The 16,856-nt window shown below is 39.8% G+C and overlaps 1 protein-coding gene across 1 annotated transcript in view; it reads left to right on the top strand.

Moving 5' to 3' along the window:
• MORC1 (MORC family CW-type zinc finger 1) overlaps positions 1-16,856 on the top strand; it is a 159,697-nt gene that overhangs the window by 115,792 nt on the left and 27,049 nt on the right. The gene's annotated exons all lie outside the window — the stretch shown is intronic.

Raw genomic sequence — 16,856 nt, 5'->3', positions numbered from 1 at the left:
CACTGAAAAAACAAAAGAACTATCCCATGATCCAACAGTTCCACTCCTGGGTATATATTAAAAAAAACCCAAACTCTAGTTTAACAAGATACAAGCACCCCAGTGTTCATAGCAGTTCACAGCAGCATTATTTATGATTGCCAAGATATGGAAGCAACCTTAGTGTCCATCAACAGATGAATGGCTAAAGAAGAGGTGGCGTGTATATACAGTAGAGTATTGCTCAGCCATAAAAAGAATGAAAATGTGCCATTTGCAGCAAACACTAAATGATATCACTTATATATGGAATCAAAATATACAGCAAACTAGTGAATATAAGGATAAAGAAGCAGATATATAGATATAAAGAACAAGCTAGTCATTATCAGTGAGGAAAGGGAAGGGGGCAATGTAAGTGTAGGGAATTAAGAGACACAAGCTATTATATATAAAATAAGCTACAAGGCTATATTGTACAACATTGGGAATATAGCCAATATTTTATAAAATGTACATTGAAACTGTCAAAAAAATTTTAAATGACTGCAGACATCTCACATACTAGGCATATTCAACGTCTACTGATTAAGAATGACATAGTAAAAGAAAGCCATCATAGATATTTTTTAATGAATATATATCTTATTCCTCCCAGCAACATCCACATAAATTTTAAAAACAATGTATATATACATATATATATCCATATGAAACGTTATATATTCAGTATATAGACAGTAATTCATGCAAATTCTTTGCAAAATACTATAAGGCCTTTGATTCACTGTTGAGTGCCATAATCTACACCATTCGTCTCATACTTAACTTGCATTATGATGTTATTTTGTTGAATGCCCTCTGTTTATCCTACAGAAGCCAGCACTTAATAGAAGCTGAAGGAAGGAAAGAGTGAGAGTGGTTTAATATGTACAATTGATTGCTACTAATCCTTGTATATTTTTTGTTAATACCTTGCTATAGGCCTCTTGGGAAATGAAGAGAAAGAGGAGTCAAAACCTTGCTTCAATTGAAGTTGAAACCAGCAACAGCAATTCAGATATAATCCCGGTGAGACAAACTTTGCTGACTAAATGATACCTTGAAATGTATTCACATTTGTAAAGATTAGAGGAACCCAAGAGGTATTTCACATTAGTGCCCAAAGTAACTGAAACATTTAATTGAATAATTGCTTTTAAGTGAAGAAACAGGACTCAGAAAAGTTTGTTACTTGCCCAAAACTACACAAATTAGTGAAAACACAGCTGAGATTTATGCCTCCTGACCACTAATCTTGTAGTGTTTTTCATGTTGGTTGTCAGGGTGAGAAAGCTTTAATATTGTTGTTCAGTTGCCCAGTTGTGTCCAACTCTTTGTGAACCCATTCTATTGGGTTAATGTATATATGTGTATAACATTATATATATATATATATATAAACTGTGTGTGTGTGTATATATACATAAATTTGAAGTTCATCTCAAAACCTACCTACATGCCCAAATCCAAAGCATATGAACCTTTCTGTAATTCATAGTGTGGATTCTTACTAGAAAGTATAATTCTAAACTGACTTAAATTAGGACACTGCCAAAAACCCTTCAAAGAGAAGTCTCTTCAAGAAATCTAGACACGCTTCCCATGTGCTTCTCTATAGATTGTGTGTCCCTGATTCTAACTTGGTAGTCAATATCAAAGACCTGCATATCGTACTATTCTGCCATAGACCCTAGCAGAGGTAGTTTTCCTCTCTGAACCTAGTGTAAAAGTCCTTGGTTTGTAGGAAGAGGGCTTCCCAGATGGCTCAGTGGTAAAGAATCTGCCTGCCAGTGCAGAGAGATGCAGGTTTGATCCCTGAGTCAGGATGATCCTCTGGAGGAGGAAACGGCCACCCACTCTAGTATTCTTACTGGGATAGTCCCATGGATAGAGGAGCCTGGCAGGCTACAGTCCATGGGATCACAGAGTCCTACATGATTGAGCAACTAATCATGCATGTGTGGGAAGAATGGACTCAAGGATTATGAGAAATACTTTATCTATGAAGCCATGTTAAAGACTTTGTTATGTTATAGGGCACCCCTTGTGTTATATTAATAATAAAAAGGTTCATTTGAATATTAGAATTTAATATCATGAAAAAAATCTATTTGATACTTTCTTTTATCAGAATATGAATTTTTTTACTCATTATAGTTCTCTTTGTACCTTGATTTCCAAGAAGCTTATAACTAAACTTTAATCTGTATAAGAATAACTATTTTTGCCTAGATTATAATTTTTTGACATGATAATATAAGAGAGAGTAATTAGACAAATTCTTGCCTCATTTTTCGTGTCTTTAGGTAAGTTATCTCAAAATGCAATTTAAGATTATGGATTAAGTTTTAATTACAAATGAGTCAATGAGAAGCACAATGTCTTCTGATTTTAGCCTAATTTATGTGCCCTTCAGCAGAAAAACATTGTCACAAGGTACATGACATAACAATAATGGAGGTTTATTTTAAAAAGGTTCCAAGATGGAACATTTCAAACAGCAGAGTCAACCCCTGTGTGCCCATTTCCTAGTTCCAATAGTTATCAATTCGTGATTGATCTTGTTTCATCTGTATCCTCCCCCTCCCCAGCTTTATTCCCAAACATCATATCATTTCCTCCATAATTATAATTGTTTTAAGAAGGAATCTGAAAGGATGTTGAAAAGCTCTAGAAGTGATTTGTGAATGGGAAAGAAAAAAAAAACCCTTCACATCGAAGTAAGGAACAACTAAATATAGGATGTGGAGGAAGTGAGCACCAACATATTTTCAAAAGGAAAAGGGTCAACATTTATTCAGAGGGCAGAAAAGAAGAGAGGACTATATTACTAGTGTTGTGAATAACTCAGCCTCTCTACCTCTTGGAAGCCAAATGTGATAGAATGTACCTTTGCATATTAGTCGTCCCCACCTGCTTTGCAGAATCTTCAAAGTCTTTGTGTGTTTTTCATGTAGCCATTGCTTTGTCACTTCTCTGTCCTCTGCATGCAGCTTTTAGCAAGTGCTTTTGCACAAATTAAGTATGACATTTATGTTAAAATTGTTGTTGTCTTTTCATGTAATATTTCTCAAGTTCTTATGTTACTTGCATGAATGTGTGTGGTATGATTAATTTGTGTCCCTGTGATCCTAGCAGGAAGTCCGTTTTCAAATTCATGGTATCTAATTAATCTGGATAAACACTATACATTATCCAGAGATGCCCATTAATTTTTCTGTTTGGCTGTGGTTGCAGCAATTCAAGTAGGAAATAATTGCTTCTGCATGTTTGTCTGCCTGTACTTTCTTAAACTTGGAAATTAAAAAAAGATTGTTCTTAACCCCTGGGCTCCTCCCCAGTTATCTTCTTACTGTGGTGCTTGTGTGTGTGTGTGTGTGTGTGTGTGTGTGCGTGCATGTGCGTGTGCTTTAATTCTGACCCTGCACCTGTCAAATTTAAAGAGGGCACACAGGGTGCATTGGGCTATCACTTAAGGAAGAGTGGTTGGCTACCGACCACTTGCCACAGTTAGGTGGTTTTTATTATTTTGGGGAATTTACTGCAGCCCAGGGTCTTATTTTCAGGTGTCATGCTGTTGTTCACTCACTAAGTTGTATCCTTCTCTTTGTGATTCCATAGACTGCAGCACACCAGGCTTCCCTGTCCTCCACCATCTCCTGGACTTTGCTCAAACTCATGTCCATTGAGTCAGTAATGCCATCCACCCATCTCATCCTCTGTCATCCCTTTCTCCTTCTGTCTTCCATCTTTCCCAGCATCAGGGTCTTTTCCAGTGAGTCAGTTCTTCGAATCAAGTGGCCAGAGTATTGGAGCTTCAGCATCAGTCCTTCTAATGACCATTCAGGGTTGATTTCCTTTAGGATTAACTGTTTTGATATCCTTGCTGTCCATGGGATTCTGCAGCACCACAGTTTGAAAGCATCAGGTGTCATAGGCTCTAAAATTTGTCTTCAGCTCAGAGAAAGTCTTATCTCACAGAAATGATTTCACATTATCCAAACTCATGAGACTGTTGTACAATATCATAGCAGCTTTTGAGAGATAAACCCAGCCTCAGTCCAATTGGAAGACACATTCTGACCTTCACCATGTGTTTTCTCCCTTTATGCCAATCTGCATGGGTTGGCCAGTACAGTTTGACAGTGCTGGTGAGCTATGTGCCTGAATATTTAAAGGGTTTCCAGCTAAGACAGCCTGCTGTGTCCACTGCCCTGCACAGGATGACTGGAATGACGTTACCAGTTGTAACTGTAACACTGGAAGGGCAGTGGCCCAGAACCCTCATCCTGTGCTCTTCCAGTGTGTGTGTGTGTTTTGGTTCACATTACATGGAGAACATCTCTCTTTTTTTTTTTTTTTTCCAGTACCCAACAGTAGGCTTTACATCCACTCTTTTTTTACTATGTATTGAAATATGTATTGACTTACAACATGACGTTGGTTTGAGGTATATAACATAGCCATTCACTAGTTTCATAGATCATGTAGAGTACAAAGCTGCTATAAAACATGGAATGCGTGTCTTGTGCTATACCTTACATTTTGTAACTTATTGACTTTATAACTTGTAATTTGTATCTCTTAATCTCCTTTACCTATTTCACCACTCCTCCCACCTATTTCCCTCTGGCAATCACTGGTTTGTTCTTGTATCTGTGAATCTGTTTCTGTTTTGTTATATTTGTTCAAATGAATGACCTGCTCAAGGTTACAGCAGTTTGATCTGTTTTCCTAACTTCTTTCTCCTCCTACTCCCCTTAATCCTTGATTGAATGCTTTTAATATTTCTTTTATCCAAGGCCTATAGTCTCTGGAGGCTATTTAAAAAAATATTCTTTCTCAGTGGGATAATCCTTATTTTTGAGTCACTTTTGATGTTTGCATATCGTGTGTATCATATTTCACATGCTCCCTAAGCATGAATGCATGTATATGCTTACATATAAATGAAGGTATACAGCGTTTGTCTTTATCTGACTTACTTCACTAAGCATAATGACCTTCACGTACATCCATGTTGTCACAAATAGCAAGATTTCATTCTACCTTATGGCTGAGTAATATTCCACTGTACATATACCACATCTTCTTTATCTGTTTATCTGTCATTGGACACTTAGGTTGCTTCAGTATCAGCACATTCTTTCTTTTGTGTGTTGTTAATGTCTGTCAGTCTGCCTTTGGAAAGAATTTTTTTTTTCATATTAGGGTACTTCATTTTCTTCTCTTTCAAGTTTCAGACATATATTACTCTGGCTCTTGTACCAACAGTTGTGCAATTTCAAGTGAAATGATAAAAGCATTGATTGTTTTTCAGATTTATATTGAATCCAACCATTGCTGATTATTTCAGTTATATTGTCATAATCTCCAAAGTCACCTCATTTGCTGGGCTCAAGGTTACAGCAGTTTCATCTGTTTCCTAACTTCTTCCTCCTCCTACTCCCCTTAGTCCTTGATTGAATGCTTTTTATATTTCTTTTCTCCAAGGCCTACAGTCTCTGGAGGCTATTTTTTTTAAATACTCTTTATCAGTGGGGTAATCCTTATTTTTGAGTCACTTTTAATGTTTGCATCTCATGTGTATCACATTTCACATGCTCCCTAATCCTTCATGGGGTGTTGGACTTCATTTGCCTTATCACCAGTTCCTTCTGATCACATAGTTGGCAGGTGTCACTTCTGTGCCAGTTTCCCTTCTTTCTCTTCACTTTTTCCTTTTTGATACTAATTTATGCTTGGCCTTTCAGCCACTGTGGGCCATTCATTTTCAGAATCCATGCAGTATGAGTGTTCTTGGTAAGACCTTGCTTGCATGTCGTTTGGAGCTGTGGAAATATCCAACTGGGATTCAGTTAAAACTCCAGGCATATTTTAGAGATTAAAAACTGTCATGAAAATAATGAGGAGTTTTTTTTTTTTTTTTTTTAAGGACATCTTAACCCTCTTCAGAATGCCCTACATAGCCATTCAATTGGAACTTCAGGGATGTTAGTTGTGGGATCACCAGTCTGCGCTGCAGCAGACTTCTTTCATTATTTTGTACAATCTTGTTAGCACTGCCATGGTTCCCTCCCCCATTTCAAGGTAACTAGTGCAGTCCAGTTTTTTTTAACCTCAGCTCCTGCAAAACTGTATTTTTTTTCTGAAATTCTACTCTGTGTGTGTGTGCACTACGTGTGTTTTCGTGGAGTTAGCCTTTCCTTTTTCTGTGTGACCATGATGAAATTCAGCTACAATACTTCACATGTATCATCTCATCTAATCATTTTAATAATTGAAGGGGTATGTTCTCTTTTCATCCCCATTTTTACAGATGAGGAAAATAAACTTGTTGAGGATCATACTCTCAGGAAGTGGTCACCTTCAACCGTAGCTCCCGCTTCCTTAACCCCTCCTCATTAGGACTTCTCCCTTTGTCATTCATGTCTGTGTGCTGACTCCACATCAGTTCAGCCAGGCCATTCCACACAGATTGGTTGGAGTGCACAAATACTCCTTACTCAGGGGTCAGGATTTGAAGGCACAGATAAATACTGCATCGATTCACATTCAGCCTGTTGTGGCTTAGATAGGTTTACAAAGTTTCATTCTCCAGCCAAGAGTCTTGAATTCATTTTTTTTTTAAATCCAGCCATCATCCATTCATTGCCCAGATTAAGCTATTTTTAGCTTAACCCATTTCATTCAACCCATTAACCTTTAACCCATTTCTTACCTTATCCACCCCAAACTTGACCTTTTGTGTGCAAGATCTGACACTTTTCTTCCCAGTCAACCTACAGTCTCCATAGTAATCATCAGGATAATCGTCTCAGGATTGATTCCTAGAAAGGAGAGTTTTCTCCTCTCCTAAGACTGTAAGTCTACTAATATAGTTGTGATCATAACTGTACTGTCAACCCCTCCCATGAGCTGATGTCTCCTGACCCTTGGCCTCCAGAAAATATTATTTTCCATCTTCCATGCTCAAGACACACACCCTGCCCTCCCTTTTAATGAATACTGGCTATTCTGAACCGTTTCTGTCTCAGACATTTACACACCCAAGTGTAAAGTTCAAACATGTCCCAGTTAACTCCAGAAGGGGAGGAAGTAGAAATTCTTTTGCAGCACCTCTCGCAGATGTCTGAGGAATCCAAGTCTGAGTGAAGCTTGCTAGGCAGTTCTGCTTTACTGGAGCAATGCCCCGTGGTACTGTTGTAATTAAGGGTTTGTCTGAGTTCAATTAAAAGTTCCTTGTGCGCTGTTCTGTGATAAATTGGCAGTTCAACTTTACTCCAGGCAAAAATTTGGCATATGAGCTCCATAGGACCCCAGTGCCCCTCAAAGTGACGTGGTCTGATCAACTGTCATTCTACCATGCTTAATAGAAGCGATAAAAATAAAAAGGAAGCAGTAGGACTAGATTCTCAAGCATCTTGTCAAAGAGGTAAGCAATCTCAAGTTAAGTCACCAGTTGAGATATAAGAAGTGACTCTATGGAATAGACATTCTAGGGAAACTATTCTGAAAGGTGATGGGGAAAATTAGGTTGCCAAACCACAACAGATGGTCAGGCAAGCAAATGATCAATTAGAAGAATGCTTCACAATGCAGGAACCTGAGGGGAATAAAATTACCAATGCCAACAGTAAAAGTTCAGCAAGAATAATTTTCTGAGACTCAAGTCAGGGTGATGAAAGTACTTTTTGTTACACACATGCTCTTGTTCATCTTGGCACAACATGTACTCCAAGTTGACATTATGCAAATTTTCTGACTCTGCCATGAAACAGCATTTACTTTTCCTATACCAGTATTTGTTGCTTTTCCATATTTTATAACAATCTTTCTTTCAGTTACTGCTCTGAATATCATTTGCTAAGGTGATGAAAGAATATCTATGGTATGGTTGTTTTTAAGTCAGGTTGGACCCACCTGTTTAATAACCATGAACCATACTACTTTTTTGGCCTTAGCCCTTTTGTCCTCTGTGGTCATTTAGGTCTTTTTTGCCTTGTACCTGGCCTTAGGTTAGAACAGACTGACAGATAGATTCCTTTCATTTTTCAAAACCACAGACATTTAAAAAACTCAGTGGCCAGATCACCACTGACAGATGTATTTTAAGAATTTGGCTATGATGTCTCCAGGGTTTATTCTGAAAGATGTAACCTCCAGCGTTTAGTTCAGAGTGTGGCACTTTCTGGGGCTGAAGAAAGATTGATGAGTAAAGGAATGAGTGGGTGGAACCATCTTCCAGGCTTAGCATAAATTAAATCCTTTACCAGTTGCACCTAATTAGCTCTTTATGGCATCTTAAAAAAGACGCTGATGCCAGTCCAGGAAAGGCATCAACCAAATCTGAATCCCTGGGGTCATTGACAGGGCTTCCGTGGGGGAACACAGAAGCTGAGGAAGGTCTGGAAGAGCTGGTGAGTTCCCCATGTCTAGGTTTATGCTCTATGGTAGTACCCCCAAGAAGCAACCCAAATCCAAAAACAAACAAAAGGCCACAATAAGTTTTAGCATCAGCATTGTATGACAGTGAAAATGAAAAGATGACTCAGTAACCCAAAAAGATTTAAAAAAAGTAAACAACCTGCATAGCTAGTCCCTAAATCAGCCTCATTCACACTTCAAATATAAAAATTAAAAATATAAATTTTTCTGACTTATAACAGAAAAAAATTTAGTAGGAAACTGCATTGATATTGCCATATGATTTCAGATGACTGAAGATGTGTTACTTTAAAAGCAGGCCATTTCTTAGTCAGTTTTCCTGGTTGATGATGTTACCATTGCCTCTGTAGGAGCCTGTATTGTCCTGTGATTGTTGCTGATGGTATCAGAAATTTCAGATATAGCAGCCCCTTTATAAGATAAAAACCAGAGCTGCCCCAAGGGCTTTGGAAGAAAAATTGTCTATACTCACCCTCTGCAGCATCATTCATCAACTCACCAACAGATTGACAGACACAAAGACAATATGTGATACAGCCCTTGACCTAGAGGAAAGTCTCATGGGTGAATTATAATGAATCTAAATATTCAAATGCGAGTTTGTGAACTGTCAGCAACCATACACCAATTTAAGACACATTTATTGAATCTCCATTAGGGATTTGGAAGGACACACACACACACACAAAAACCATTATCTCTACCCTAAAGAAGCAGAAAAATTGGAAGACAATTTTACAAAACCACGAGTTAGCATTGTTTTATGGAAAAGAGACAGACTATGAATTCTGAGATTGATCCAGGTTCACATTCAGCCCTGCATGCTGCATGTCAGCTGTATCAACTCATGGTCTTCTGTTTTCTTACCTATAAAAGGGGAATAATGATATTACCTACTCTTAGGGTTATTATGAGAATTAATGGGATGATTTGTAACAGAATGAAAATAATTCTTTAGATTATGAAAAACATTTTTAAAAACCACCTTTTGTAATTCCAAAGAAGGCAGTTGCCTTCCGGGGGCCCAGGAGGTGGGAGTAAAGAATGCAAATTGAGAGAGTGACAATGCTATGTGGAAAAGAAGCCAGAGCTGGAGAGTGACTCTGTGTATGTGGGGAGCGGTGGGAGGGAGGGAAAAGGAGGCAGTCCCACAAGCAGAAAAACACTGGTGCTGTGGAACTGGAGAGTCTGGAGGAGAAGGTGTGTAGAGAGAGATGAGGCAGCTAGCAATTGAAGAAGTAAGCTAGAGTGTTTTCATGGTAATTTTAAGCTGACTTTTGCCTTGTTTAAATGTTTCCTCCTTTTCTCAACAGAATTTTCAGTAAAACCTGTATATTTATTAATGCTTTTTTTAAAATTTTATTTTATTTAACTTGACAATATTGTATTGGTTTTGCCAATATCTTAGAATCACCTTGAAAAGAGCTTTGAAAACCAGTTAAGGGTTTGTACCTGAAGGAGAAAGTAGTCAGGACCTGGAACCCAGTTTTGAGAAGGAAAGTTGAATTGTGGAGATTTTCTCTAAAGAATTAATTCTTTATGTTATGAAAATGTTGTGATAGTCAAACAGTTCTGCAAAGATGAGAAACTAAGGATGAAAAAACCAAATTGGAATCTGCTGCCTGGAGATTTTAGTACAAGAAGACAAGGGATATTAAAACATTTTGAGGGAAAAATAGCACAGCTTGGAAAGGTGTATGGTAGATTAAACCATAAAAAGTGATGACAGTTTTGAGATGGAAACCTGAAACAATGATGTCATTATAAAGAGGACTTGACCAGAGGAATCTAAGTGGGCAAGGGTGGCACTGAGGATTTGAAATTTCAGCTGGGTCAGTGTCCTTAAGTCAGTTGAAAATAACTGGGGCAAAGACGAGGTGTTAGGGTGGGTGATGCAGTGAAGCCATTGTTCGCATCAGTTCAGTCAGTTCAGTTGCTCAGTTGTGTCCAACTCCTCTTGACCCCATGGACCACAGCACACCAGGCCTCCCTATCCATCACCAACTCCCGGAGTCTACTCAAACTCTTCTCCATTGAGTCGGTGATGCCATCCAACCATTTCATCCTCTGTTGTCCCCTTCTCCTCCTGCCCTCAATCTTTCCCAGCATCAGGGTCTTTTCCAATGAGTCAGCTCTTCGCATCAGGTGTCCAAAGTATTGGAGTTTCAGCTTCAACATCAGTCCTTCCAGTGAATACTCAGGACTGATCTCCTTTAGGATGGACTGGTTGGATCTCCTTGCAGTCCAAGGGACTCTCAAGAGTCTTCCCCAACACCACAGTTCAAAAGCACCCATTCTTCAGCGCTCAGCTTTCTTTGTAGTCCAACTCTCACATCCATATATGACTACTGGAAAAACCATAGCCTTGACAAGATGGACCTTTGTTGGTAAAGTAATGTCTCTGCTTTTTAATATGCTGTCTAGGTTGGTCATAACTTTTCTTCCAAGGAGCAAGTGTCTTTTAAATTTCATAGCTGCAATCACCATCTGCAGTGATTTTGGAGCCTCCAAAAATAAAGTCAGCCACTTTTTCCAGTTTCCCCATCTATTTGCCATGAAGCAATGGGACCAGATGCCATGATCGTAGTTTTTTGAATGTTCAGCTTTAAGTCAGCTTTTTCATTCTCCTCTTTCATCTTCATCAAGAGGCTCTTTAGTTCTTCTTCACTTTCTGCCATAAGGGTGGTGCCATATGCATATCTGAGGTTATTGATATTTCTCCCAGCAATCTTGATTCCAGCTTGTGCTTCATCCAGCCCAGTGTTTCTCATGATGTACTCTGCATATAAGTTAAATAAGCAGGGTGACAAGTTAAATAAGCCTTGACGTACTCCTTTCCCAATGTGGAACCAGTCTGTTGTTCCATGTCCAGTTCTAACTGTTGCTTCCTGACCTGCATACAGATTTCTCAGGAGGCTGGTCAGGTGGTCTGGTATTCCCATCTCTTTCAGAATTTTCCACAGTTTATTATAATTTAACCCCCTGAAGTTTTATTTGAGGGATTAATTATAGACAGAAAAATAATAATTACCAGGATGAATTGGGACACAGAAGGTTATCTAAATCAAGAGGGAAAAAAATTCCAAGGGACTTCTGCATGCTTCCCCATATCAGTAAATGTCACCATCACTCGCAGCTGCTCAGGCCAAAACTTGAATTTCTCTCCATCTTTCACAGCCTGTACTCAACCCATCTACCAATCTTACTGACTCAACCTTCAAATATATACTCTGTTCTGTCACCTCCATAGCTACCCACCTGGCCAATTCACTGATGTCTCTCACCAAGACCACAATAATAGCTCTATAAATGATTCCACTGCTTATTTTTGACTCCACAGTGTGAAAATCTGAGTATCTCATCCAAACAATGTCAGATAATGCTTTTCTCCTACTTACTGATAGAACCTTCTGCTGGCTTCCTTTTTAGAAAAACTTATTGAAGTATAGTTGATTTAGAATGTGTGTTAATTTCTTCTGTACGGCAGAGTGACTCAGTTACACATACATACATACATACATTCTTTGTCATATTCTTTTCCATTGTGGTTTGTCACAGGATATTGAATGTAGTTCCCTCTGCTGTACGGTAGGACCTTGTTGTTTATCCATCCTATATATCGTAGTTTGGAGAAGGCGGTGGCACCCCACTCCAGTGCTCTTGCCTGGAAAATCCCATGGATGGAGGAGCCTGGTAGGCTACAGTCCATGGGGTCGCGAAGAGTCGGACACGACTGAGCAACTTCCCTTTCACTTTTCACTTTCATGCATTGGAGAAGGAATCGGCAACCCACTCCAGTGTTCTTGCCTGGAGAATCCCAGGGACGGGGAGCCTGGTGGGCTACCATCTCTGGGGTCGCACAGAGTCGGACACGACTGAAGCGACTTAGCAGCGTATCATAGCAGCAGCAGCATATCATAGTTTGCCTCTGCTAATTCCCAACTCTCAGTCCTTCCTGCCCCGGCTCCCCTGCCCCTTGACCCACAAGTCTGTTCTCTATGTCTGTGAGTCTGTTGTTTCATACATATGTTCATTTGTGTGGTTATTTTAGATTGCACATGGAAGTGATGTCATATGTGTACTTGCTTTCTCTTTCTAACTTACTTCACTTAGTATGATAATCTCTAGGTCCATCCACATTGCTGCAAATGGCATTATTTCACTCTTTTTTATGGATGAATACTGTTCCACCACATCTTCCTAATCCACTCATCTCTCAGTGGACATTTAGGTTGTCTCTATGTCTTGGCTACTGTGAATAGTGCTGCATGAACATAGGGGTTCATGTGTCTTTTTAAATTTGAGTTGTGTCTGGATATGTGCCCAGGAGTGGCATTGCTGGATCATATGGCAACTCTATTTTTAGTTTTTAAAGGAGCCTCCATAGTGGCTATACCGGTTTACATTCCCAGCAGCAGTGTGGGAGGTGAACCCTCTGATGGCTTCTGCTCACATTTAGAACGAAATGAAGTGCCCTCCAAGGCCCTGTGTGACCTGGCCTCACCTCCTTTCTGTCCTCACTGCCTACTACTCATTCCTTCTCTCACTTCACTCTAGGCACCCTCATCTTCCTTGGCCTCCAACTCCCTAAGTTTATTTTTCCTTCACAGCCTTTTCCCTTGTTCATAATGCCTGGACTCCACGACTCCCCACCCTCAGCGACACACATGGATTTTCTTGCCTTGCTTTTAACTCAGTTTCTTTCTATGAATATATGGAGTATCAGTTACTGACCTAGATATTGGCAATACAGCAGGTAAAAATTAGGCACCACTCCCTGTCTTCATGGCCCTTCCATTCTAGTGGGGGGATCTGACAACAGATAAGATAAATAAGTAAACTGTGTTTCATGGTGGACAGTGGTAAGTGCTAAGGTGAGAAATAGAGCAGAGGAAGGGGCAGGAAGTGTCATTGTTGGATGGTGAGAGTGAGAGCAGTTTGATATAGAGGGGGCAAGCAAGGCCAAGCTGAAGGAGGGTGTTTGAGAAGAGACTAGAAAAAAGTTGGGGGAATAAACAAATCCACAGCAAGTCCAAGACCTGGAAAAGGCGAGTGTGGAAGAGAACAGTGAGCCCAGAGAGGAGCCGTGTAACTTGATTCATTCTTCTCTTACCTGCGTTATTTTTTTCACAGAACTTGCAGAGTTATATACCTGTCATTTTACTTATTTAGTATCTCTCTGCCTCACTAGAAAATAAGCTCCATAAAGGAAGGACTTTGTTGTCTTCATTATAGCAGTGTCTGACCCATACAGGGAACTCAATTTTATTGAATACATTAATGAACCAAAGGGAAGTACCTAGAACATAGCATTAACTCTGGGAGAGTAAAAACAGGAAGGGTCTTGGAACTTGGCAGGAGGGCACAAACTAGCCTGGTAGCCTTCATGGGTCCTTGATAAAATGTTTGGGATGGGTGTGGAGGGGCAAAGAAACAGAGAAAAACCAAAGTGATAACAGTTAAGGCTTCCTTAAAGACAATTGAGTGAGAAGATTGTTACACAGTTGACTACGGTGTGTTCTTTCTCCTCTCCAACTTTTTTATGATTTATTTATCCTCTTAAATACATACTTCACAAAACTGAGCATATGGTATTATACTGATCCTTTGCATCCCTTGGAGAACTGACAAATCCCACTCTACTCATTGTTAACATAATTTTAATTAAGGTATCTAAAACCTCTCGTTAAGACTTAACTGTAATCTCATTTACTATGTGGGAAGTGTTATCTATTTCATGACTAGAGGTAAAATCTTAGGAAAGCGATATCCCCAGACTGCAGAGTATGAGACACAGTTAAGCCTAAGAGACTGGAGAATATTCCTATAATGAAATGATGTATGTGAAAGAGCTCTGCAAGTATCAGAGTATACAAATAGTGTCATTGAAAAAAAAACTACGTGTTTCCTTGTCTCGGCTTGAAAAAATCCAGACCTTCAAAACTACAAGTACATTGTAAACAAACAAAAAACAGTTTCCTCTGAACTCAGATATTTACACAGTGTCATTCAAAAAGAAATACTGTAGACTGTGAATTATTTATCCAAAATATTTTAAACATTCCTATGCCAAAGAATAAAGGAAATATAAGAAAGGAAAAGAAAAGAAGAAGTCTCTCCTGCAATAGAGATGGTAAAGCTTTGTTTAAGTAACATCTAGAGGGGTGAGTGGACATAGCTGATCTTCATGGAAACAGCCCTACACATAGCAAGCTCAAAGCAGAGAGCTAAATAATAAAATGCAAAAGTAATTTCAGGAGACTGAGTTAATAATACCACCCCCAAGAGTTCTTGCTGAGAGTCCTGCCATTTTTGTTAAGCTTGGATTCTTTTATCTTGTCTGATTTCCATCATAAGGAGAGGTTACCAAAGAAAATGAACACATCTGAGCAGGATCATCATAGATTATTATAAAGTGGTTATTGCTAAAGGCGTTAAGTAGTTCATTCCTCTCCTGAGCTTCCCTTGTGATTGCTGTTAACTGTGATGGGAAATAGTGTGTGCTAAGCTTAAGTGAGAGTGTTAGTCACTCAGTCATGTCCAACTCTTTGCAACCCCATGGACTGTAGCCTGCCAGGCTCCTCTGTCCATGGAATTCTCCAGGCAAGAATACTGGAGTGGGTACCCATGCCCTCCTCCAGGGGATCTTCCTGACTGAAGATGGAACCCAGGTCTCCCACATTGTGGGTAAATTCTTTACCATCTGAGCCACCAGGTAAGCCCATGCTGCTTATAAACTAGTCAAAAAAGATTCAATTCAAAGGAGAGACACTTAAAGTATGTAGATCTTCCTTACACGTCAACGCATCAGAAGATAACTTTAAATTTTCTGTTACATCAGAAATAAATAAGATATCCACTTTAAAGTCATTTTGCAAGATGAACTTTTGAAAGTATATGCATTTTATTTACTTCCTGGCACATGAATTTATTCACAGTGTAAGAATAAAAACATTTTGAAATAGACCAAAGTAGCTTAAAATCAGTTTTATTTATTTCCCCTACCTGCAAGGCTTGCTTTCTCTTGATTTGGGTGGAATAGAAAATGACGGTGATGGACAGCCTCACTGCTGTTTCGTTGCTAGGTTACATGTGTGCCCATTTAACCTGCTTTGACAGAGCGCTGTCTCCCGAACACCATGTAAAATACGTGCCTTTGTTTCCCGGGAGAGGAGAGAAGGAGGGTTGATAGCCTCTCTGTTCCACATTGGTTTAGCAGTTTAGAGGGGACAGGAAAGGTGAAGGATACACACACAAAGGGTGAGCTCCAGAGAACTGACAGCTCCATGCCACACACAGGTGATGTAATCAGAAGTCTCATGCATCTCAGCAAGTGTTCAGAGGTTTTCAGATCAAGGAGCAGACAGAGCTTTTGCTTTGCCCCCTGTCTTCTCCATATTCCTTTTTTACTGTCTTTGCCCCACCTTCTCACACACTTGAAAATACATGAAAGGAGCTTCTGGGTCTATTTTCCTGAGTGGTATAGATAAACTCAGGATTCCCTGGTGGCTCAGATGGTAAAGAATCTGCCTGCAATGCAGGAGACCAGGGTTCAATCCCTGGGTCAGGAAGATACCCTGGAGAAGGAAATGGCTACCCACTCCAGTGTTCTTGCCTGGAGAATTCCATGGACAGAGGAGCCTAGTAGGCTACAGTCCAGGGGGTAGCAAAGAGTTGGACACGACTGAACAACTCACACGTATAAATAAACTCTCTCTCTCTACTCCTCCCACCACCCCCCTCTGATCTAAAGAAGTGTATTCCCAAAATATAAATTTATTTTGATTGAGCCTTGAAAAATAGGCTCACAGAATTCGCAAAGTTATGGGATACCTGGCTTCTGATTGTCATATTCTACCCCCCAAATTCTCCCAACTCCACTTAGCCCCCATCCCCACCACCACACACACACACACACCCCCCTCCCCTCACTCTCAGTGCCGCCAACCCTCCTGTCTCCTGCATTCAACACATTAAGGATCTGCATCCCACTTTAAGCAGACTTCCTCTTTTGTCAGAAGACCAGGTGTCCCTTCTCTCACCTTCCCAGGTGTGCTCCCCAGTCTGGGCCGCATGTTCTTCCCCATCACACTCTTGGGCCCGAGGCCTGAGCCTCCCCAGACTTCTCATTGCACTGATGTCGAGTTCATTCTCTGGGTCTACTCTGTAGCAACTAGAACTGGGACTGCCCTTCCCAAACAACAGAGGCTCCATGGTTGCTCCTGGTGATCAAATACTTGGCCCATGTGTTACAGTCAACATGACATCCACCTAAGATTTGGATTTTAAAAAAAATCTATCGCAGTATTGGTAGGAATGTAAATATTCCTTTGAAGAAATGATAGATGTAAATATGACATTTATAATGCAACCATACTTGAGCTACG

The sequence above is a fragment of the Bos javanicus genome, chromosome 1, assembly GCF_032452875.1.
Source record: "Bos javanicus breed banteng chromosome 1, ARS-OSU_banteng_1.0, whole genome shotgun sequence".
Lineage (NCBI taxonomy): Eukaryota > Metazoa > Chordata > Mammalia > Artiodactyla > Bovidae > Bos > Bos javanicus.
This window is presented reverse-complemented; position numbering and strand designations above follow the sequence as displayed.